Source organism: Phyllostomus hastatus, unplaced genomic scaffold, assembly GCF_019186645.2.
Source record: "Phyllostomus hastatus isolate PE091 unplaced genomic scaffold, TTU_PhHast_1.1 phas_scaffold_555, whole genome shotgun sequence".
NCBI classification, from domain to species: Eukaryota; Metazoa; Chordata; class Mammalia; order Chiroptera; family Phyllostomidae; genus Phyllostomus; species Phyllostomus hastatus.
The window spans coordinates 4,493,996-4,519,238 of NW_025334036.1; the positions used below are offsets into that span (position 1 = coordinate 4,493,996).

General features: G+C 56.8%; 1 protein-coding gene across 4 annotated transcripts in view; it reads left to right on the top strand.

Annotated features, from left to right (window-relative positions):
• NTRK3 (neurotrophic receptor tyrosine kinase 3) overlaps positions 1 to 25,243 on the top strand; it is a 265,673-nt gene that overhangs the window by 156,078 nt on the left and 84,352 nt on the right. The window lies entirely within an intron of this gene.

The window sequence follows — 25,243 nt, forward strand, 5'->3', positions numbered from 1 at the left end:
CCTGGTGTTTCTCACTTCGGAACCAATAAGTGGAAATGCAATCTTTTCATTTCCCCCCAAGAAGTTGATTTTGTCTGGGCCATTTAATAAGGAGTGTCTGACAAAAGTGAGCTGTCTGACTCAGGTACAGTAATTGCTACAGAAATTGGTTTTAGTGTCTTCGGGGAATTCTCCAGCTGAACCCAGAAGGCAACCTTATCAAGTACAGTTTGTTCTAAAAATTTAAGAACCTCGCATACCACTGTTTCCCTTTGAAGCGATTCTCTGTTGTTTTAGTAAACCTTCCAGGGACACCGCCACTCTGCCCCCCATTCCACTCCTGGTGGGGACGCCCTGCTATTCTCTCAGGATACTCAGTAGCTCCTTGAAGTCAGGCGCTGCTGCAGGGGTGCTTGCACGGGAGCTGAAACGCCGTCTGCACGCAGTAGATCTTTCTGAAGAGTTTCTGAGCGCCTAATGGTATCACAGAGGAAGCCGACTTGTGGCCGGATGTCTGCCCGATACCCTGGCAGCTTTCATGTTCCTTAATGTATCCGTCCTCAAAGGGGACCGGTTTCCACTCCCCAGCTTCGAAACGACTTCCCCGTGATTTACGGTGGACAGACAGCACACTGGGCTCTTCTCCGTCTCGGCGTTCCCGTGGAAAGCTGGTTGTTACGTCCCCAGGCATGTGACTTCTTATCTCCAGGTGGTTTAGCCACAAACTCTGGCTGGTGGCCCACTGCGTGCAGAGCCTGCGGTAGGCAAGACACCATGTTTCATTCTACATGTTCCGTTAATCTGGGGTTAAACTCTGACCCAAAGGAAGACAGTGTTGTTGATTTTAAGACGTCCAAGCACTATACGGTTGGCAGTGGAATTTCAGAAGACGGTTGTTCTCAGAAGACGGGGTTCTCAGTATGGGGTCCCCCAGACTACCAGCATCAGTATCATCTGGAATCTTGTTAGAAATGCGAATTCTTCGGCTCCCCACCTCCTGAGTCAGGAGCTCGGGGGGTGATGCTCAGCGATTTGTGTTTTCACAAGCCCTCCAGGTCATTTGATGTACACCAAAGGATGAGAAGCACTGAACTAGATATTGTGGTGGTTTGGGCTTTGTTGTTTTTTTTTTGTGGGTTTTTTTTTGTCCCTGATCTAAAATATTTGAAGAAATTGAGATGTGTTTCAATACAGTTGTTGGTATCTTTTATTCTTAAAGATTTTATTTATTCTAGAAGGAAGGGAAGGAGAAAGAGAGGGAGAGAAACATCAATTGTGTGTGGTTGCCTCTCACACACCTCCAACTGGGGACCTAGCCTGTAACCCAGGCATGTGCCCTGACTGGGAATCGAACCGGCGACCCTTTGGGTCGCAGGCTGGTACTCAAGCCACTGAGCCACACCAGCCAGGGCTGTTGGTATCCTGTACAAATTCATTCAATAAATATTTATTGAACATCTACTAAGTTCTAGATACTTACTGGGTGTTATGAACACCAGTAAGGAAAAAATAGGTCATTCTGATGTTGTTGTTTTGGTGAATATGCCAAAACAATTTTCAGTTAAGAACAGGACAAGCCAGAGACCATCATCTTCCTCCCTATCCTCATACCCCCTGTGACACGTGTGCTGTCCCTGGCCGCACCAAATGGAGGACTTTGACAAGCTTGGAGTCAGGGACTTGCGAGAGTGAGGAAGAGGGTGTAAGCCAGGTGTGGGGGGCGGGGGGTCAGGGCCGGGGGTGGGGCTGTGGCCTTGCCCATGACCGGGGACCAGTAAGGTTGCACATGTAAAGGTTCGTCCTGCAGGCTGCGTGGAAGCGTTTCTTCATCTCCCACCCACCACGTCCCGGCAGCCCTGCCCCGTGGCTGCGTCGGGTTGTGCCCGTGCACCCAGGGGCTCGTCGTCATCCTGTGGGTGTCAGGGAGGTGCGGAGGGGACAGGGTGGGAGTTGGCCTGCTGAGCAGAGACTTCTGCAGAGAACCGGGAGCGGTCCCTCCCTTGCTCGGACACGCAGGCGGCGGTGGACTCGTCTCGGGGTCGTCTCCGTCTCCCTGTGTCTGCCCTGAAGGAGGAATGATGGGAGGACCCACCCCCTCGGGTATTTCCACGTATGAAAGGATGGTGGGCAGCGGGGGGCTGATCATGGCTGCCGGCCCTGAGGAAGCAGTCGCTGCATTGTAGCTATTAGGCTATGGGTACTATGTTATTTACATTATTATTATTACTGGTACTAAATACATATTATTATTATTACGGCCAGCTTCCGTTTTTCGAAAGAAGGAATTTCAAGTGTCGTGAGAGCACTCTGCCCCACTCAGTCACCCTGGAGTGTCCGGCCCTGCAGATTAGATTCGATGTCATTCGTAAACCGCACTTTCCCCGCCACAGAGCCCAGTGGGGGGCGGTGGGGGGAGTGTCTCCCTGCACAGGAGTCAGCGTCGCATCACATGGGTGTCGCTCAGTGACTGACGTGTGTACGTGCCACTAGGGCCTGTGTGTCTCCTCAGAGTTAACTGTACCTGTGGCCCAACCCCCAAGCCTCACCTCTCGCCAGGCTGAGGAGCTGAGAGTTTAATGCGGATTTCCAGAGGTTCTGACAACACGCAGACACAGCGGGTGCCCCTTCATGTGCTCAGTGTCGATACATCTAACCCGTCCCTGTTCAATACAGAAACGTGTGCATTCTGAAAGCGTTTCAGGGACTTGTCGGTGGACCCACATTCTACAATCATTGGTTCCCAGCTAAACTTTCTTGAATTCGTCTCTGGTTTGATTTCCTAGGGCCAGCTGGAGACCGACTTGTCCGTCGGCGAACGCTAGCCGAGGAGTAGGAGTTAGGCAGGAAGGGCCGAGAGGCCGGCCAGGCAGAGGGAACAGCATGTGCAGACGTGCAGAGTTGTGCCCGGGGAGGTCGGCAGGTCCGGGTGAGGCGGGGGCAAGCTAAGTGGCAGAAGCCAGGCTTTAACGGTGTGCAGGCCATGCGTGTTCATCCCAGACCGTTTGAAGTTAGTCTTACAGGACAGGACTATCTCCTGACACTGTGGAATAACAGAGTAAGAAGAACATTTGTTTAAAAAGCTGAATTCCGCCCCCTCTTCTTGGTTCATGTGTGGGTGTCACTGTTGGGCGGCGGCGAGAACTCTGAACTGAAAATTGACAAGACAGATACAGGTGGCTGCTGTTGACCCACGGTGCGGTGTGTGTGTGTGTGTGTGTGTGTGTGTGTGAGACTGAGTCACACCGAGTTGTGCCTGGAAATAGACCCGTTGGCTTCCAGGGTGTTTCCAGTTTGTCAGGGGTGTGTGTGAGTGTATGTGTGTGTGTGAGTGTGAGAACTCCAGCAGCACCGAAGGGACACGCACATTTTGCTCTTTTTTGCTCTTGTGTTTGCGAGTCATGTTGTTGGGCCTTCAGCGGACAGAAATGTAATGAGTATCTTTTAAAATAAAACTTCTTGTAAGTTTATTAAATTACTTTTAGGAACAAAATCTGTTAGCAATGTATGAATATCTTCCTATTACTCATCATTTACAATTAAAAATAGTTTCATTCTTCCCAGTCTCTCCTTTTACTTCACAATAATATACTAAAAGACTGAGAGAAAGAACTACCAGTTTATTTTCCATAAATTCTTCCCTTTTCCCTGGGGTAGTTCTATTTTGCATCACCACCAGGGTGGTGGTTGCAGCCCTCGGGATGAAGCCGTGAGGAATGTGAAAGCACAGAGATGTGCCGAACCAGAACCCCGGGCCGCAGCCATATTTTAGGGAGAGAAAGGGAAGGGCAGTGCAGACTGAGCTGGGGTGCTAGAAAGGGCGTGTCCTTCAGAGGCGGAAAGAAAGAGTTTGCACAGTAAGGGCGGTGTCAGAGAGAGAAGGAGCAGACAGAGACCGAGCCGCCAGTTTCGGGGAGGAGCCGGGTCCCGGGAGCCCAGAGCAGAGGGACGAGAGTGGTCCCCAGGCGGCCAGCATCTGGAAGGGACCGTGAGTGGGTGGACACGCCAGCGAGCAGCGCAGTGATGGTGCGAAGTGGATCGGGAGGCCACGTGGCCTTGACTTCCAGAGGCGAGTGCCGTTGGGGGCGGTGATCCCATGCCCGATCATGGGGAAGAGGGTTTCTTCTGTGCACATCACGTCTTCCGGCTTGGATCTGTGTGGCGACCCCGGGGGCAAAGGGGTCTACAGTCTAGCTGGGAAGCAAAGCATTCTATGGTGCGTTTTCCTGACCGGATCTGAGGAGACCCTGAGGACAGGAGCAGAGTTGCCTCGTGTTGTGTGAGAAGTCACGTGCCCCCGTGACAGATCTGGACCTGAGTTTCAGCCTCAGCAGGGGCACTCACAAGCTGTGATTTCCCAAGTCAGTCATGGAACTTCCTGTCTGCAAAACAGCACCGTGCAGGGTGGAGTTGCAAATAGCAATTCTAGCGCTGCGTGCTGCCCACAGACAGCATTGTGCTTCTTGTGTGTACGTGCGTGTACACGCGCGCACTATTTGTTCATTTATTTATTTTTAGAGGGAAAGGAAGAGAGGGAGAAAAAGAGGGAGAGAAACATCAATGTGTGGTTGCCTCTCACACGCCCCCGACTGGGCACTTGGCCCGTAACCCAGGCAGGTGCCCTGACTGGGAATTGAACCTGCGACCCTTTGGTTCTCAGGCTGGCACTCAATCCACTGAGCTACACCAGCCAGGGCAGCATGTGATTCTTTTTGCATGGATTGCCTACAACTAAGAATTGGGAGAGTTCACGTTAAAAAAAAATGCATTTCCATTTTCTCTGGAAACATGGAAGGTTCCGGCAACACTGGCTCGCGTCCCCGCACGGCAGCTGGGAGAGCCTGGCAGCAGCAGCCGCCTCTCCCGGAAGCAGCGCGCTCTCCGCCTTCAGTCAGAGTCCCCTCCGCTCTGTTAGCTGACACCCGACCCCCACTCACATGCACTGCTCACCTGCCCGTGTGGCCATTTCTGTCCGTGCTCCTTTTTCTGCACGCACACTGTTTGTGAGCATGAGTCAGGTGCGTACGTCATGACCCTGCTGCTCCACCAATGTGCACCGAGTGAGTGCACCCCTGTAACTGGCACCTCAGAGGCCATCGGGCACCCTTTCTGGTCAGGACCCGTCCCTGCCAGAGGTGACCAATTGTCCGATTTGTATCAGTGTACTTACCTTTGCCTGGTTTTCAACTTTAGGCAGGTGTGGTCATACAATAAGTATTCTTGCTGCTACTTGAGACTTATTTTTAAGACTCACCCACATCATAGAGTTAGTTTATCTCACAGCTGCCTTGCATTCTATTGGGTGAATACACCGCACGCAGTTCGCCTGTCCGTCCTGCTGGGGGTTGACATTTGGGTTCCTTCCATCTGTGTTGCTGCCCAAAATAATGCTAACGTGGGCGTGAAAATGCTAAAGCACCTGGTGAATGTATATGCCTATGCTCACACACGTGTGTTTGTATGTTTACACGCACACACGTTCCTGTTGGAATTGTGATGGAAACTGTTGGCTCCGTGGTGTCCGTTACAGTTTTTTTTTTTTCCAAATGAGTAAAGGGGGTGTGCAAGGTGCACAGGGCGTGGTCATCGCTCCACGAACCGAACATTAGCTATCGTGACCATCATCATCGTCAGTATCATCATCATCAGGATTATCCGCATATTTTTAACCACATGCAGAATATTAAATTCCTTACCTATGCCTCTGAGGCTGAGGTTTCTCCCAGACCTCTGTGGTCGTAAAGCCTCAAAAGTAATGGACAGTGGCAGTGCTCTTCCCAGCAGTAGACCCCCCCCTCCGCCCCTCTCCTGGAGGGAGCGCCCTGGGGCGGGGGGCGGGGGGAATGCCTCTCCTCCCTCTCCTCCCGCCTCACCTTGTCCCTTCTCAGGCCCCCGAGCAGGGGGCTGGTCTGTGAAGCCCGGCCCGTCCGAACTGCCGCTAGTGGAAACAGAATCTTCTGTCCAAGGGAGGTGATGCTCACGAAGGCGGAGCTCGTTTATTCCATTTCCCGGTAGTGGTCGAGGTGACCCTTCAGTGGCTGATATAGGGCTTCGTGAGTAATGGAGCGTGATCAGAGGTGTCGTGGCATCTGTTTAACGCGATGGATCACTGGGGGCAGAGCCTCGCTCCCTCCTCATTGTAACCTCAGTGCCACCCAGCACCTCCAGTAGCTGGAGACGGGGAGGAGGGTGGGAAAGCAGACTCACAGATCAGAGAATTCAAGGTGGGAAGCGCTTAAAGGCCACCTGGTCCCACGGTCCTCAGATGTGCGCCCTCAGGCGGCTGCACTGGATCACCTGGGAGCTTTCAGAAACGACCGTGCCCTGGCTCGTGGTCTGAGTGTGGTCTGGCCGGCTTCTCACCAGGTTCAGAGGCACAAGCAATTTTCACAAGTAACGTTGTGCGGACTTGCTGTGCGGACGGGGAGCCTGGAGCCCTGAGTGGTTAAGGCCTTGTCCCAGGAGACACTGTGACCCAGTGGCATCGGTAGAATTAGAACCAGGGGCCTTACCTTCCTTTTTCACTTAAATCTCCCTCCCCAGGTCCTGCGCATGGGCGTCTCCCAGAACCCCCTGTCCTCTGACCTGAGGGTCTAGGGGTACTCCTCTCAGCCTCAGGACTCTGCCCTTTTTCTTCTGGACAGGGCCAACCCAGCTTAATTTTCACTTTTTTTTTCCAGGGGGCATTTCTCTTCTGAATAGGATCCCCTTTCTTCCCATGGTATAAAGACATTTTGGTTCCCTTGTGTCTCGGCATCCCTGGAGAGAGGTGGCCCAGTCACCCCGTGGATGACTCCTCGGCAAGTGGTCTCCCCCCGTGGTGGTGGTGGTGGGGAGCTGCTGTGGCGAAGGGCCCTCTGCCCGGGGGCCAGACCAGTGACTCCTGGAAACGTAGTGTCTTAGGGAAGAGGGAGCCTCAGGTGTCCTGTCCATCCACCCATTTTACAGACGATGTCACCGAGGCCTCGAGAGGCCGAGGGGCTTGCCCAAGCAACACGGCTGGCGTGTGTGCGGACCAGGGGCAGGGTCAGAGCTCCGGTCCCCAGATTGCTATGCCAGCACGTGTCTTCGTTCTGCGGACAGCATCTCCGATGGCGGAATTTCACGTGCCCGCCCACAGGCTGAGGGCAGGAGACACCCAGGGCCCCTGCATGCAGGTCCTCTCTCATTTGTCCACACTGCCCGTGTGAGGACCTCTGGGGATAGAAGAACCGCCCCCCCACCTGTGGGTCTCTGTACCCCTTACAGGTGACCACCCGGTCTCAGTCCTTCTTCTGGGGACCGAAGTCCTCTCTTCAGGGAGGTCCGGTCCACCTGCAGGCAGTTATAGTTGCGAGGAAGCTTGCCCTGTCTGGGCGCAGGACTCAGCCCCCGCGGACCCACCTGCGCGGCCCTGTCGTTCCGCCTGGAGCCACCAGCAGTCTGCGCCGTGGAGAGCAGGGCCTGGCCTTCCACCCCAGGTTTTCGTTCTGTCCCACCAGCTCCCACCGCCCAGCAGGTGCAAGCCTTGGCCGAGCCACGCCAGCTTTCGAGGCCGGCCCCATGTCTGTGACATGGGGATAATGAAATGCCCGTGGCGGAGCTTCGCTGTGACTGTAACATGGGCTGCCATGCACTTCCAAGCTGGGGCAGGTCCCAGCCCGGGGGGGAGGGGTTGTGGGGGCTCCCGCCTGCGCCAGAGGCCCGAGGCCACGTCTGCCCCTTTCCACGCCGAGCCTTCGCACAGCCCTCAGCTGCTGCTCAGGGGCACCAGGCGGAGTGCTCCATGCGCTTCCGGCAGTCTCCCCGGCACCTCTCACCTGAGCAGGTTCCGACACGTCGGGCCCGGTTACTCTGCTGTGCGCGAGGAAGGGAGTGGCCTTACCTTCGCATTCCTGAGGCCGTGCTGTGCTCTGGACCCCATGGTGTGGAGACCCCCAAGGGCTCTGTGTGTGTGTGTGTGTGTGTGTGCGCACAGAAGTCCAGCTGTGTGTCTCTGCGTGTTTCCGTTTGTGTGCGTGCATCCGTGCCCGTGCCCATTTTGACATAAACCTCGGTGTTAAAGCCACTGACACCCGGGTACATTTTTTTTCACGTCAAGGAGGTGCTCACAGTTTCTTCAGCCCCGGAGTCCAGCTCGCTCCCGGGGCTCCCCTGCCCACCCGAAGCCGCGCGAGCCGGGTGCCTGAGGAGGGCTGCGGCCTCTCTGCCGAGGCCGAGACTTTGCATGCGACCTGCGCACGTGCACGCCGATGGCTGTCCCTGCGCTTCCCACCGGCTCCTGGTGGTGCACGGCGTGGCACCAGGTGCCCCGAGCACAGCCACCTCAGTCACCCATCCGAGAAGCACTTTGTGACAAAAGACACCGGAGACGCATATGCTAATAGCCACAGAGGTTTTGTCCCTGTGTGATTTAAATCCCTTTCCCGAGGTTCACCCTCAGGGAGGGCCTGTGAGAGGAGGCGGGAGAAAGCCCAGAATGATTAGTGGTAAGAGGTACTGGAAAAAGTTTTTGGGGGGTGACTGAACTATTCCTGTGTAACCACTCACCCTACCGCCTTCTGGACTTGGTAATGAGCACTTTTACTTTCTTGAAGCCAGAGGCTATGTTAACAGCCACAGATGCTGCAGGTTGTGGGCCCTAGAGGTTGCTGGTCCTGCGGGGAGCTCCTGAAGGCAGGGTTCCTCTGTGAAGTGGCCTCCTGCCTGCCTCTCCGCGCGCCCCAGTGCGCACCCCCACACTCAGGGACGAGAGGGGCCTCTGGGCCGACTGCCCCGACTGCTCCCAGGCCCACCCAGAGGGTGACATGAAGTGACTCTGAGGGAGTCCGCGAAGACCAGTGTGGCATCAGGGCCGACGCAGTCCCGGCCCCGGGGCAGCGATCTTCAGCTGGCGCGCCACGGGAGCGTTTAAGACAAGCCACTCCCGGCTGTGTGGTCAGGGCACGGGCCTCCATGCCCTCGGAGTGTCGAGCAAAAACACGACAGCAGCCAGCACAGCAGTGGCTGTCTGGTGTGAGGGAACCCAAGTCACGCCTGTTTTTATTGTCCGCAGATCAGCAAAAAAATAGGTAGCGTTATTTTTTTTTGGCATGCCGTAGAATTTTATTAATTAGTTTACGTGTGCCGTGAGATGAGAAAGGGTCACTGCTTTAGAGAGAGGCCCCCGCCCGACCCGCTGATGGAGGCACTGAGGGCTCCTTGGAGTGATTGACAGGGCAGGCCCATCCCCACAAGACTTTTGTCTCAGCACAAGCACCCTGGGTGGTGACACCATTACTCCCTGGGCCTCTGTGGGGCCGTCAGACGCCTCGACTGGCTTGGAGGCCGAGCCCTTAAGGTCCCTGGTTCCTCCTCCGAGCATCGTGGCCGCCCGTGTTTAGGCCTCTCTGCTGGGGCCAGGGTGGGGCCAGAGGGTATCACCCGGGAGAGGCCGGTGTGGGTGTGCCTGGCGGGGTGGACCCCAGTGAGCAAGGAGCCCCGGGTCCGGACGGGGCGCAGGCAGAGGAGTCACGGAAGCGGAGATTTAAATCCCAGCTGTCCGGCCATGTAGTCATAAAAGTTGCTCAGCCTCCTGGGGCCTCCTCACCTTTCCTCACCTGTAAGATGGCAACAGTAAATGCCATTGTGCTAGGCGTTGGGGAGACTGAGTGACATGCCATTTTGCATGTGGGGTAGCCCGATGAATTCCTGGGGTGAATTCTGTCCGTTCCTGCTGCTGGCGCAGCTCTAGGAGCTGAATGCTGCTGGCAAGACCATCGCTCGCTGGAACGGATCCTTCTCCCACTCCAGCACCGACAGGCTCGACGTTGTTGGTGTTCTCCCCTGCCTGCCAAGGCTGAGTCCCACAGAAGCTTTAAGTTTGGCCTCCCACACTCTCCCTACACTTACTTTTTCTCAATGTTGCCCCCACCCTGCAGCCTTCGCTAGCTTTTTCATATTTTTTTTTTGCACCATAGAAGGCCGTAGCGTGTGCACCTTTCTTGATGCAAACGTGACTTGAATTTGCACAAGATGAGGGCGGCGTGTTCTTTTCCAGCAGCTGCTTCCATCACGCTTGGCGGTGTGTCGGCGTCTTTGGCCGGTGCAGCACGCATCGATGCTATATTCTCAAGGGATACTTTTCGGTCTTTCCAAAGTCTCTTTTTCTGGGCTGCATCGTTTGCAAATTTTATTGATGAAAAGCATTCCCCTTTTCTAGCTCACATCGAAGTGCATCTGCCCATTTTCCGGGCTACCCCCTCTCTCTTGTCCGAGGCACATGCAAAAAGGTCCCTCGGGATCTTCCCGAGTGTTCTCTGCGCCGTTTGTCTCAGCATTGTGTCACCTGGAAGAGCTGAGGGCCGTCTGAAAACCAGAGGTGCTCCGGGGTAGTCCCTCTGAGACACCAAGGGTGCTAGGAGATACCTTGAGGATGGGGGCGTAGCTTGGAGTGGAGGAGCGTGTGACGGAGGAGCTGTAGGGCCTCATACCAGGTGGAGGACGGCACCGATTCTGCGAGCCACGACAGTTCAGGTCGCACCCAGGGCCAGGCCAGGGGCACAGCAAACAGACACCCCGCAGTGGAAAGCCAGACAGGCTAGGAAAGATACTTGTTGTCCGGTCTTTTCTCATGAATCCGTTGCCCGGGAGGAAGAGATTCTGCTCTCGCCTGGGTGAGGATTTCCAAGGGCCTCTTTTACCCGTTTCCCATCTATGATGGCACCTCTCTTCGATTACCATGGAGACTTCCATTTTAAAAATAGTCGTTGGGTGGAATCTGGTGTAAAAAGAAAGAAAGGAAAAGAACTCCAAGTATATCGCAGCAGTTGGTTCCCCACACCCTTGTGGCTATTTACTCCCTTGAGGATTCTCATCAGGTTCGTCTTTTCCTTATGGAGAAGGTGTTTGTTCTTCCATATGTTCTGTCGGCTTAAGCAGCGTGTGGGCCCGTGGTTGAAATTTGCTGCACGGCCCTCTTGCTTCTGGGAGAGGCAGAGTATTGTGGCAGTGAGGTGTGCGGCTGCTAGAGGCGTCTCGCCTGGGTTCAAATCTCAGCTTTGTCTCCTGGTAACCGTGTCGCGTTGGGAAGCAACTGTGCAACCGTTTTCTCGTCAGTAAAAGTAGTCCAGTAAGGTGCCCGCCTCACAGTTACGTGATTCGAAGGAAGTGAACCCTGGCAGGTGCTGAGAACGGCAACTGGTGTATCATAATCCCTCAGGAGGACGTGCCCGGGAAGGTTCTTCTCTGGGGGGCTCTGAGGCACACGGGCGCGCAGCTCACCTGCGGGGCCTCGACTCTCTGCGGAGGCGGTGCGGGCAGTGCGGTCGGGGGGTCCGCCGTTCGGAGCGCTGCTGCACAGCCCACAGGGAGCCCCGTCTAGACCTCCGGGTTTGTCTCCGTCCACTGTCCCCCAGATCCAGAACGCTCCGTCTGCGCCCCATTATCTGTCGTCCCCAAGAGACGAGGGAGTGGGTAGCATTTGGTTGCCTCAGTAGAGAATTAGTAAGATAATTGAGCGACTTGTATGTCTCTCTCCCCTTGCCCCCTTCTCAACCCGGGCACACTTTTCCCGGTGTTTGTCGTGCGGGGCTGGGATTCGCCTGCTGGCGTGCTGCCGGTGATGGACCTGACGCCTTCCCTCGGGCCTTGGAGGGTTTCGCAAAATGCCACCCGCGTGTTTGGGCCTCACCGAGTGTCTGATTTGGACTCGTTGGCTGGTCTCCCCTTCTCTCTGCCCGGGGAGTCCGATTTTGTTTGTTTTTTAAGAGGCCCTAATTGCTGTGGTAGGCTGAGATTCACCTGGGATGCCTGTTTTCATTTGTGTTTTTTTTTTTTAGAACCTGGGTATTTTGATTCGTGAGAGTCTTGCTCTTCCTGTTGTGCTCTGTGTGTGTGTGTGTGTGTGTGTGAGAGAGAGAGAGAGAGAGAGAGAGAGAGAGAGAGAGAATTAGTTTACATAGCCTCTCAGGATTTCTGTGGAGTCTTAGTTTTTAAAAGCTGTTTCTTTCCATTTCAATGTGAAGTTAACAGTGAAACTGCGCATCTATTTGTCTGTGGCCGTGCTTTGCTACTCCAGGATTAAGGAAAAAAATTCTAAGTGTTAAAGCAGAGATACCGAAGATTCCTGAGCTGGCAGGTCCTGTCTGGTGGAAAATGGGGCTGTTGATAAGCGTGGAGACCCCGTCCTCCTCCTGATTCCGGCAGCCTCTGTTAGGAGGGCCGGGGGTGGGGCGCACCAACACTCTCCACAGAGTCACCAGGTCCTGGAGGGCAGAGGCGAGTTGCTTGAACCTGGAAAGGTCTTGAACGAGGTCTTTCACTGTCCATCCTTGACTGAACTTTTATGTCCATACTTGGGGATTTTATGGCGGTACAGCTCTCCTGTATGATCCCGAGTTCTTTACAGCCCAAGGAGTGGAGGAAACAGCCCATCTCCTAGATTGGCAGTGTGAGAGGAGCAGTGTCCTTCATGGAGGGGACATCTCTTTTTTGCGCTGCACCTGGGCACAGTTGTCACCCGTCCCTGTGAATGCTCCTGACCGTGGGAGGTCACAGCCTCCCTTGGGCTGTTATACCAGTGCATAAGTATGTATGCTTTCAACGTTCTATTTTACTAAATATTATCTTAAAAACCTGGTGCACATTTATGGATTGGAAGATTTAATATTAGGATGGAATTATCCTCAAATTGATCTGCAGATTCAACACAATCTCTATAAAAAGTCTAGGCTGCATTTTTTTCACAGAAATTGACATGCTGACCCTAAAATTTTCATGGAAATTTAAAGGACTCCGAATAGCAGAACAATATTGAAAAAGAAGAACAAACTTGGAGAAACTAGACTCCTCTGTATTAAAACTTGTTACAAAGCCGGAGTAATCGAGATAGCGTGGTACTTCTACTAAAGAGAGGCATGTGGATCGATGGAATAGAATCGAGAGTCTAAAAAATAAACCCTTACATGTATACGCAATTGATTTTCAACAAAGCTACAAGACAATTCATCAGGGAGAAAGCAGCCTTCTCAACAGATGGTGATGAGACATGCAGAAGAATAAAGTTGTGCCTCGTATTGTACACCATATACAAAAACTAGCTCATGGTGGATCCCAGACGTAAATGTAAGAATTGAAACTATTGAACTGTTAGAAGAAAACACAGGTGCAAATCTCTGTAGCCTTGGAGTATGTAACGGTTTCATAGCTACACCACCCAAAGCATGAGTAACAAAAACAACAACAAATATATATATATGTGTATATATATATACACATATATATATATAGAGAGAGAGACCATCAAAATGTGAAGCTTTTGTGCATTAAAGGACACCATCAAGAAAGTGAAAAGGCAGCCCACAGAATGGGAAGAAATATTTGCAAATCATACACGCAATAAGGAAGTTTATATCCAGGATATATAAGGAACATTTACAACTTGGCGCGAAGACAACCTGATTGAAAAATAGACAAATGATTGGAATGTTTTTCCAAAGATACACAAACGGCCGATGAAAACATGAGCCCCGGCTTCGTTAACCATCAGGAAAGCGCAGAACCACGTTGAGCTGTCCCTTCACATCCACGGCGATGGCCACAGTGGGACAGCGGGACAAGTGCAAGTGCTGACGAGGATACGGGAGAACGAGACCCGGCGCGCGTTGCTGGGGGAAGGTGGGATGGTGCAGACGCTTCAGAGACCAGTCGGTCTCTTCCTCCAAACTGTTCACACAGTCGCCGTGTGACGCAGTGGTTCCACATCTGGGTGTGCACACTCACCTAGAATTGAAAGCACATCTGTGCGTAAAAACGTGTGCGTTAATGTTCATAGTAGGATCGTTTGTAACAGCTGAAAAGAGGAAACAGTGCATAAGCCCGTCTGCCGAAAAGCGGACTGAGATGAGGTGCATTTGCACGGGGGGCGGGGGGCTGTTGCCGAGCGATAGGGGAAATACAGTGCACAGCTCTGAAGACACCGCTGTGCTAGTGAGAGAGACCCGACACAGAAAGCTCATGTTTTATGGTTCCGTCTGCACGAGTTGTCCGGGACAGGCACATGCACAGTGACAGGAAGCAGAGTGGTAGCGGCCGCGGGCTGAAGGGCGAGAGGGGGGTGGGGGGGGGTGACTGCTAACAGGTATGGATTGTTTCGTTTGCTTGTTTGTGGGAAAACAATGAAACTTTCAGGAGCCACATGGGCTGATAGTTGTACCAAAAAACCACTGACATATGCTTTACAATAGTGACTGATACCTCAGTTATTAAAAAAAAACAACAACAAAAAACGAGCTACAGGCACACTGCGCAGCGGGAACAAGTGCCCATACCAGCCCTCGCTAGGGCCCTTGGTGCTGGCTGGTGGGGCTTCTCGGGGGTGGGGCCAGGGGCTGGCTGCTGGGGCTCCTCGGAGGCGGGGCCAGGGGCTGGCTGGTGGGGCTTCTCGGGGGCGGGGCCAGGGGCTGGCTGGTGGGGCTTCTCGGGGGCGGGGCCAGGGGCTGGCTGGTGGGGCTTCTCGGGGGCGGGGCCAGGGGCTGGCTGGCTCAGGAGTGCTGAGAGCCTGGGGGACGCGCGGCAGGGCAAGTTACCGACTGGCATGGACGTACTTTCACTTTTCAACCACGAGGATGACCACACTGGTGCATGTCCACTGACTTAGTTCTTACCTGTGCCCGAATCCCGTGACTTCCGCACCCACGACTCCTGGATCACTCCGCTGGGAGCGGCAGAAAGCGTATGTGCCCCGCACATGCCTGGACACGGCCATCGTAACGCCAGGCAGTGTGAGCTCCGCACACTCGGGACCCTCAAGTGTGTGGGTCAGGGGCTGAGCAAGTCAGCCGTTCAGTCAGTTTTGAAATGAGTAGGGCATCCCAGAGAATGCTGGAGATACGTCTAGTTCTACTGAATCTGATTTACCTACAACGTAAATCGGTCTGTCTCTCTCTCTCTCTCTCTCTGACGGGGGTCGTATGTGTTCACCGTTGTCTGTCCCACTGCCGTCTTCCTCATCGGGTTCAGAGTTCCGTGAGCCCGTCCCAGGCCTCCCAGCTGTGGTCTCGGAGGGGCCCTGAGCTCCTCGTCAGAGCCCCGCCCACAGAAGGTCTGTGGGACGGGGCCCGCGGTGGCTCTCGCAGGGAAATGCTTGCGTGGCTCAGTGCGTGGGACGTGAAGTTTCTATGGGAGAAGGGAAGACGTCTAAATGTTACTTGTTCAGTGATACCGCGTCTCATCGCAGAGAGTGCCTGCAGAAACATATACCGGCAATGCAACAGTGTGAATGAAGGGGAGGCAGTGTCTGGAAATAGGGGAGGGTCGGCGTAAGGGAATGAAACGGGCGTCAGGATGAGCCCATCGAGTGCCCACCGGGAGAGGACCCTGAGGATGTGGCTGAGGCCAGAGCACCGAGGTAAACACCGTGGGTCACAGGCAGTTGTTTGGAGAGAGGACGACTTCTCCAGATGCTGTGGCCGAACAGGAACGGCTCCCACAGCGCTGCATGAAGGGGAGAGCGTGGGCTGCGAAGCACACTCACCCGCATCCCGAAAACAGAGCCGGCAGCGCACCTCTCCGGAGTGCTGGTGAGAATGTCCTCCGAAGTGAGCACGCCCAGGAAACACCCTCCGGGGTTTCACGCCCCAAACTGCCTGGTGAAGTAGGCGGCGGGTGGAGGAGAGAAGCTTTCAGGAGCACCGGCCAGGGCCGTGTTTCACTCTGGGGGGACGGCCCGGAGATGGGGAGACGGGGAGCCTTTGGGGAACTCAGTTGTGGAAGACCGATGGCAGTGCCTTGCCTCATCTCTGTACATGCCAGTGCATCCCTGCGCATCCCAGTGCACCCCCAGTGCACCCCAGTGCATCCCTGTGCACCCCCATGCATCCCCAGTGCACTCCTGTGCATCCCAGTGCATCCCCGGGCATCCCCATGCACCCCCGTGCATCCCAGTGCACCCCCATGCATCCCCAGTGCACTCCTGTGCATCCCAGTGCATCCCCGGGCATCCCCATGCACCCCCGTGCATCCCAGTGCACCCCCATGCATCCCCAGTGCACTCCTGTGCATCCCAGTGCATCCCCGGGCATCCCCATGCACCCCCGTGCATCCCAGTGCACCCCCAGGCATCCCCGTGCACCCCCAGTGCACCCCCGTGCATCCCAGTGCACCCCCGGGCATCCCAGTGCACCCCTGTGCACCCCAGTGCATCCCCGTGCACCCCCAGTGCACCCCCGGGCATCCCAGTGCACCCCTGTGCACCCCAGTGCATCCCCGTGCACCCCCAGTGCACCCCAGTGCATCCCAGTGCACCCCCGGGCATCCCCTTGCATCCCCCGTGCATCCGGGGTCCTGCAGCCTAGCTTCTGCATCCAGCAGCGCCCTTCCCATCCCCACCCACTGCTGCCAGGCTTTTCCTCCCAGGCGCACGGGCACCTGGTCACAGGAGGCAGTAAATCCTCGCAGCCCAGCACAAATCTCATTTGACGTTGTTATCTCAACTCTTCTGGGGGCCTTTGATCAGCATGAGTGAGAGACTCTGGTGGAATCTCTGCCACTCTGGGTGGGCACAACGGGTACTGAAGCGTCCCTACTCCCGTTTCTTGTCACGTCACGTCACCGCGGGAAGACTCGGACGGAAGGGGACACACCCCTCAGGGTGGTGTGATGAGGGGCGGCTGGAAGAGCCGGCGTGGAGGACTGAAGGTGGGGAACAGAGTAAACACTTGGAAAGGGCATCGTTCTCATTAGGTGGAAAGGCCGCTGTTGTTAGTTGACACGTCGCTGAGTCTCAGTCTTGCATCCACCCCTGCCGAATCTGTTGACCCATCATCTGTCTTCATGTCCCCATCCGCCACCCATCCGTCATCCTTCACCTGTCTGCCCATCAGTTCATGCCAGTGCCTGCTCCCCAAATCACAGTGTGGCTCTGCTGTCGGCATTCGGTTGGTGACGTCCGGGGTTGTGAGGTCACTCCCAGGCGGTCCCGGGCGCTGTTTTCCCAACCCCTCCTGCTGAGCCGGCTCCCCATTGCTCCCTTACTCCTTCCTGCCCTGGGTTCCAGCCTTGGCAGACTCCTGGCTTTCCTGGGGAAGCATTCCTGGCTCAGTTTCCCAGGGCTGCTGTGGCAAAGGACCACGGACGCGGTGGTTTAGAGCGACAGAAGTTCACTGGCTCAGTTCCAGAGGTCAGCAGTCCAAGGCCAAGGTGCCAGCAGGGCTGTGCTCCCTTTGGGATTCTGGTGAAGAGTCGCTCCCGAGCCTCTCGGCGGGCTTCTGGTCAGCAATCCTGGACACTCCTGGTGGCCAGGTGACTCCAGTCCAGTCTCCGCCTCAGTGCTCACGTGGCTCTGTGTGTCTGTCTGCGTGTCCAAACTTCCCCTTCTCGTGAGGGCACAGTTACCCTGGACTGGGGCTTGACCCTCTTGAGCTCAACCTGGTCCCCTGCGAAGATGCTGTTTCCAAATACGATCCCATTCTGAAGTAGCGGGGTTATCTTCTGGGGGGCACAGTTCAGCTCATAACCCCCACTGGGATGCCTTGTGCGTGCTGCTCCTGCCGTGTGCAGCGCAGCCCGTGACTTTCTGCCTAGTGACCACGTCTCCCTGCTCCTTGCCCTCAAGTGTGACCACTCCCCGCACCGAACTCCCCCACCTCTGGGCGGTACCTCTCCCCGGGCACTTGTCGTAGTGGATCCCGCGTTACTTGTTTGAGGATCCCCCTTGATCTTAAACGTCCCCGCTTTTTTGGCTTCCAAAAGGTTGATGCTCAGGTGTTTGCAAGCTCACTGCTAGGTGAGCGTAGAAAGGTGTGCACCTCCCATTCTCGGCACTGGGCTTCGAGCGCCTCCTGGTTTGCCTTCTCCCTCCGTCCAGCTCTGAACACAGCGCCCCCCGAGCGCAGGGAGCTCTCGGCCGGTGTCAGTGACTGGGGGATTTGGAGCGCAGGGAAGACAAGGACTCGAGTCTGCCCTTGTCGGATCTGCCGCAGCGTCGGCCTTTGCAGCACACCGATGCTCTGGGGCCTGCACAGCACACACCTGCGCTCTTAGTCTGGGGGTCAGCTGTCCCGAGACCCCTCCCCACTGCCTGGAGCCAGCGCACCTTTTCTGTGTGTGTGTGTGTGTGTGTGTGTGTGCACACGTGCATGTGTGTGTGTGTGCATGTGTCTGTGTGTGTGCCTGTGTGTGCTGTCATCACGCGGAGCGCCCGGGAAAGAGTCAGAGCTGCTGCCCTGTCCAGGTCACGGCGGGGCCTGCTCCTCTGCCTCGCCTCACCGGCCTCTTCCGCATCTTCATCGTCGTCACTAATCACAGGAGTTCGGGGCCAGACAAGCAACCCGTAGGTTTGCAGCATTGTTAGGGCCGTACGTTTAGAACGTGCCAGCTGCCTCTTAGCCATGTCCTGCTCCAAGATAATCTGCTTAAAATTGATACAAACCAAGGATTCGGATTTACCGATTCCATTTCCTGCCAGACTCTGGCCTTTCCTTTTTCTCACTGGGCCCTCAACAGTGTGGCCGTGACCCTGAGGAAAGCCAGGCACCCGGCGTAGCAGACGGACTTGAGGGTTGGTTCTGGGACGGCCCGTGGTCAGGTCGGGGGAAGGAGGCACTGACATGAGAGCAGGTTTTTCTTTCCTTGCCTCACAGAGTTAATCCGAGGCTTACATTCTTATTTAAAGTTTCTAGAAGGAGAGATGCTTCTCAAATGCCAAGCTTCTAGAGCAGAACCCCAAAATAACATGGCACATTGTTACACAGATTCGCACGCACACGCAAGCCACGTCCCATGGGTCTGAAAAACAGGATTTCTGTTTGCGAACAGAAATCCTGGTCCGTCAGTTGAAAAGTAGGCAGAGCTGTGGGATGACATGAGTGCAGCCCGGGCGTCAGCGCCGCAGGCCGGGGGGTGTGGGGCTGGACCGAGAAAGCCTGGGTTCAGGCCCGCCTGTGCGGCTGGTCGGCAGGGCAGCCCTGTCTGCCCCTGTGTGTCCTCGCCCACGAGCTGGGGGCCGTGACGGCTCTCCTGGCGCAGGGGCGCTGTGACGGCCGGGCGGGGAAGTCCATCGCGGTGCTGAACTCACTGCCTGAGCGTGTGCCCATGCTCGCAGACGTCGGCTGTTGGGCTTTTAAAGAAGCTCTAATACAGAAATGAAAGAAAGGAAAAGTTTTGTTGTAGTCTGTGTATTTAAAGCAGTTCCAGGTAACAGGAGAGGAAATGTTGAGTTTGCAATTAGGATGCAGAGCAACAGACAGGCCAAGCAGCCAGTTGGCGTCGTGGGAACGAAAAGAAGGGTCGTGGCTGGAGTTACAGGGTTAGGGGTCACCGCCCTGGAGGTGGATGGCAAGGACGGGATATACAGGGGGGCGCAGGGAGAGGAGGAGGGGACCAGAGTGGCACTTCCCACGCTCGAGTGCACGTGGGAACCACCTGACCCGTCTGCTGAGATGCAGGTTTCGATGCAGGGGGTTTGCAGTGGAGCCTGAGATGTTTCATTTCTAGCGGGCTCTCAGGAGATGCTGCCGTCACGAGGGAGGGAACCACACCCTGAGCAGTCGGGGGTGAGAGGACGGGGGGCCAGGGTGCAGGCGGAGGAGGAGGGGCCCACGGGAGAAGGGCGGTGGGAAGGTGGGAAGGTGGCCAGGGTGGCACGGCACCGTAGGTGTCATGGGGGGTGGGAGGGGGACAAGACGCCACAGTCTGGAATGACCAGGCCGAAGAGGGAGCGGGAGAGACCAGATGGGTATGGGGTAGCCACCAGGTGCCCCTCAGGAGGGCGGTTCTGTGGCGGGAATCACAGTCATTGGGGGGAATTAAGCGTTAGTGGTACAGCAGACGGCGGAGGTCACATTTGGAAGCGGATCATGCAGAATGCTGTTACCTGAAGGAACTGAGGGGACGGGGGGACAGCAGACGGTCTGGTCAAGCAGAGGGCCCCGCTGCTGCACCTGCACCGGGTGCGGGACGGGAAGGTGGCCCGAGTGGGTCTGGCCCTGGTGCGCCCAGCCGAGGGTAGTGGGGACCGCACCCACGGTTGGTGCAGGAAGGGGGATGGAACAGGACTGATGGGAGGTCATTGAAGGCGGGTGTTGGAGAGAGGACTCAAGACGCCAGTTAAGGAAACAAAGAAAATACATATTTTCTTCTCTAATGTAGAAAAAAAAAGAACTGAGCTCTGGTCAAGATGGCGCAGTGAGTCCCATTCTTTAGTGGACCCCCTGTGCGGGAGCAGAGCGGTGACAGGGACAGGCAGGGACACAGCGCTGGGGCTAGACCCCGGGTCCTCAGCCCGATGGCCTGGACGCAGCCCAGGGACAGACGGGTGACAAGCAGGGCGCACTCACCCTCGCTCTGGGCTCCAGGTCTGGGGGCGGAAAGCGAGGACGGGCTCCACTCTAGAGGGTTCCGCAGAACTCCGTGCGCTCCGGACACTCTTGCTCACAGAACACGCCCGAGTTGCCTATTGAAATGTGAGTGTTGACTCGGTGGCCCTGGGAGTCTCCATTTCTACCAAACTCCTGGCTGCCGCCGGGCCACATGCCCACACTTTGACCTCTCAGCGGAGGTCAGCAGATGGTGGCCCGTGGGCCAAGGGCCAGACCTGGCTCCTGCCTGTTTTTGTAAACAAAGTTTTATTGAAGCGCATGTATGTATGTATGTATGTATGTATGTATGTATGTGTTGCCTGTGGCTACTTTCAGGCTACAACAGCAGAATTTGGTAGCAACAGAGACCATATAATTTGTAAGGCCTAAAATACTCACTCTCCGGCCCTTTCCAGAAAAAGTTTGCCAGCTACTGCTGCAGAGAGGTTCTCGCACGGGCCTGCACTTGTGTGATGATATTTACTGCAGCCTTTTTGGAGATCGTGATGCAGTGGGAATAACCGTCTGTTAGTAGACCAGGCGGATAATTCAGTTTGCAGTATTTTCACGCTGTAGACCACACCGGTCAGGACGGGTGAGTTACAGCTCTGTGGATCCACACGGACTGATCTGGAGAACGTCTCTAGTTGTACAGCGTAAATTCAGGCAGAACAATGGCAAAATTTGCTGATGGGCACATGACTGTGTTGTGAAATGATTAAAGATGCCTGGGAAGGACGACGGCCTGTTCCGGGCAGCGGTTGCCCCCGTGGGGGGGTGGGAGCAGGGACAGCATCGCGGGGAGGGCCCCTCACGGGCTCACAGCCTCAGCCGTGATGTGTCGTTTCTTTCAAAAGCCGGGAAAGATGTCAAGATTGTAAGCGAATACCGGGTGGCGAGCACCCAGTTTGGATTCTCTCTGCACTGTCTGTATTTCAGATACGTCAAACGTTTGAAAAGAGTGAGAAGAAACAAAAAAGGAAAAAACGTGCTGAGTGTGCAGGCGGGTGTTCTGAAGGGCGGAGAGGGGAGGGAAGGGGGGGAAGGTCATGGCCGGAGGCGCTGCCCCCTCTGTCCCCGGGTTACAGACCGTCCCTCCCAGGGTTGCTTTTGAGAACGGTCCGCAGGCTGCGCCCCGTGGCTGATTTCGTGCTGTGGCTTCCGGAGGGCGCTGACTCCAGGGGCCTCCTCACCCGCGTCCGGGGAGGGAGGTGTTTCGCTGTGTGCGGGGCTGGCCCCCCTCAGCCAAGGCCGGCTTGTCGGTGGGGCAGTCATACCGACCCCGAGCGTGGAGCCCCATAGTGTCGTCCTCCTCCTCCTCCGGGGGGTGAGCCTGGGAAGACCTGCCAGAGAGGCGTCAGGAGAGCCTTCAGGACCCGTCAGGGACGAGCCTTCTGCTTCCGTCTGAGAATCGTGGTGACCTCGTATCTCGCCCAGGCCTGGGCACCCTCCCACTGTAACTTCCGCGGGCAGGATTCCCAGAGCCCCCCTCCCTCCGAGCGTCTGCACTCAGCTGGAACTGGACTGGGCACAGGACACAGGACTCGCACCCCTTACTTCCCCAGCAGGACCGAGGCAGCGTTACGGGGAGAGGTGAGCTGCTCGGTGAAGTCTGGGGGTCCCCCTGCCAATACCCCTCGCCTCGCTCACATACGAGGGACACTGCGGTTCCAAGTTCGTTTCGGCGTCCTCTAGAACCCTCCGTGGCACGCCGTCGTCAGGCTTGGGGCGGGGATGCTTTGGGCCAGATCAGGCCCCATGAAGTCCTGCTGGCTGGCTCGTAACAGCCTTGGGTCACGTGCCTTGTGTGTGTGCGTCAAGGCCACTGCCAGCTGGCGATCCGAGGGCCGCCTTCTCCCGAGCAGCAGCAGCAGCAGCAGCAGCAGCAGCAGCAGCAGCAGCAGCAGCGGCGTGAGGGGGCCCCGGCACGGTTTCTTGCTGGGAACTCAATCGGGGGTGGCCGCCAGTGCACTTCGCTGGCGGTTACTGTGCGGAATCGTGGGCTGAGCGTTGCCAGAATGCTTGGATTTTCACGGGAAGCTAGAATGGGGATATTTTAAACGTGATTTGCCCCAAGTTTCAAATGTTGGCAACTAAAGTTAAAAAAATGTGAAAGAAATTGTGTTGAGGAAAAGCACCAGTTAGAGCCACACGCGGCCTAGAGGTTAAGTGTGCAGGCGCCCTCGGAACAGCAGAGGGGAAGACCCGGGAGCATTAAGGGAGCTGGCTTGCGGCTAGCAGGCCTGGGCGTTTGGCCACACCCCCGGCCCCTGGGGCACCTGACGGAGCAGGGGAGAGGGTGTGAGTGGGAGGAGCAGTGGCTGCCCCGGGAGGCAGGGGCACAGAGCAGGGCAGCCACAGCCGCATTCCAGGGACCGCCAGGGCTCCTCGGGGGGCCTTCCCACAGCCTCGGGCGTGAAGCAAGAGGAGTGTCGCCGAGGGGGCGTTTTGTCACCGTAGCACCTTACTTCTGTCCCTGCTCGCTCCCACAGTGGCCCGGGGAGGGTGCTGGGAGAGAGTCGGAGGCTGCGCCTGATCCTCGGGCCCTCCTCAGACACTCCACACTCTCGCCGTGGGGGCGGCTGTGTCCTGAAGAACGGCTCTTCTCGCCAAACCCACTGCTACCTTCCTTTTTCGTGAGTTTTATTTTTCATCCGCGCTAAGCTGAGCCCCTAGGAGTAACATCGAAATAAAGGACTCAGTGTGTGGGTAGAGTTCCCAACACGGGCAGAGTGTGATTGTGAGGGGTCGTGAGAGTGGGGTGGGGAGGCAGGCTAGCCGGTGCGGGACGGCAGCAGCCCTCCGGGAGGGTTAGACTGGGCCCTGGCCAGGGGAGGGGCGTGCCCGGCACCGGAGCCCCCTCCCCACAGCGAGGGGAGACAACCGCAGTCCTCACTTGGGCTTCACAGGCCGAGCCAGACTCGAGGCCCTGCTTTTCCTGGGTATCGATTTTCAACAAAAGTCAGCTTCATTGCAAAATTGCTAACGATGAGGACTTTGGGGTTACGGAGAGCTTGATTCACTCTCACACTCTGCCGCAAAGTGAGGTTGGGTGTTTTTTTGAAAATGTCGGGGAGCCTTCGTTGCCCACGTGCGAAGTGGAGTTAATAGTGTCAGCCTCGTGAGGACACTGCAGGTACTGAAGTAAGTAACTGCAGGCGGCTGTTTGGACTCCAGGGCAGTCACGTCTGGGCGTTGCCCGGGGCTCCCTTCTCCGCCCGAGTCTGCCTGTAGCGTGGCTCTGACGGCTCACCTATTCTGACCCCTAGGGAAGGGCGGGGAGGCGGAGGCCGCAACACCCCTGACCTGACCGGGGCGGGGTGGGGTGCAGAGCGGGCTCCCCCCACCAGCCTCTGTTACATCGCCTCCCCCTGCTGTCTCTCCGGGCGAGGGTCTGAGTTTCCCTGAGCCTCTGCTGCCCTGTCACCGGGCGACCCGCGACCCCGGTGCGGGGACTCCCGTGTACTCCCTCCCACCCCCGGCCAGAGAGTGCTCCTCTCGCGGGCTCTGCCGTGTGAGTGCCGCGCATTACTGGGAGTGGGGACTTGGGGACGACAGACAAATACATCTGGAGAGGAAGTGGTGGAGAGTAATCCAATAGAGAGCTCCATTCGGTATTGGGCCTTTTATCAAGGCCATAACCCAAACCGCTTTATGGAGTTAGGTAATGGGATTATCCTGTCAGATAAGGAAAGGAGGGGACAGAGACGGAAAGGGAGGCCTCCGGGCCCCAAGCCAGGTGGTGAGGGGTGCGCGGGCAGCAGAGTCAGGGGGGCTGTTCTCACGGGTGGGTGCGGGGGAGCCGGGGGCTGGAGACTCACTCCCAGGGCTGGAGTGCGGGGGCGGGTGGGCCGAAGGCCTGGAGACTGGGAGAGGGTCGGGGAGACAGGGAGGTGGTCCTCCTCCGGCTGCAGTCAGTTTTAAAGGGCTCGCCCTTGAAGACACAACCTGCTTTGGGTTCTGTGGAATTGGCTCCCAAACCTCTCACCCAGCCCTGCGGGTGCTCGGCCCCCCCCCGGCCCCCCGGCCTGCCTTCCCAGCTCCCCTTCCGTTCCCAAAACGACCCTTGAGTCGAGTTTCTGGCTCGCTCCCCGGGATGCGTGTACCCGGACCGTGCCCGCAGACGGGGGCTGCGTCCTGGAGTACAGGAGGCTCTCGGGGAGCAGTGCGCTCGTTGGGTCCCTTCGGGGTAGGCTAATGACAGCTGGGGGGACAGGCTACATGGGGGTCCCTGGGCCCTGCGTGGGCAGGGTCTTCCTCAGAGGTGTGTCTGCTCCCCCGTCCGTGTCCACGGCCCCCGTCTCCCCTGCCCTCCCCCCCAGCACGTGCTGCATTCTCCTTCCTGCCCTGGGGCTGCTGCGAGGCGGCGGGAGGGAGCGGAGGGTGCTGGAGTGCTGCCTCGGGTGCTGTCAGGCTCCGGCATCAGAGTCTTGGAAAGGCTCCGCCTGGGAAGGAGTTCCAGAGACTACAAACCTCGGATCCCGGCTCGGATGGGGAAAGGCTTGTGTTCGCCGAGGCGGCATCAGGGACCTTGGCAGGGGCTCGGGCGGGCTGGGCCCCAGCCGGTGGCGGGGCTGACGTGGGGCCCTCCAGGGCCCGGGGGTGCTGTGCGGCCTCCACCGGAGATGTCGCTCTCAAGCTGCGATCGTGGTTTTTGCAGGAGTTGTAGCCCTGGGGTCTCCAGGGAGCCAGCAGCTTTTGTTGTGCTGAGTGTTTACGTCCTAACTCAGGCGAGAGAGATCGCAGGGGGCCGAACACCCCCTCCTCTCCCTTTTCCTCTCGCTCTCGTGCAGTTGTCTTCCTCTTGGAGGTTAGCCGGGTCTCTCCTGTGGGACAGCAGGTGCCAGCGAGGGCATCTTGAGGCCTGTGGGTCATCACCCAAGTCATAGGAACCATCTTTCCGGCCCTGGGAACCGCCTGGAACAGCAGTGCTGGGTACCGGACCAGGGCAC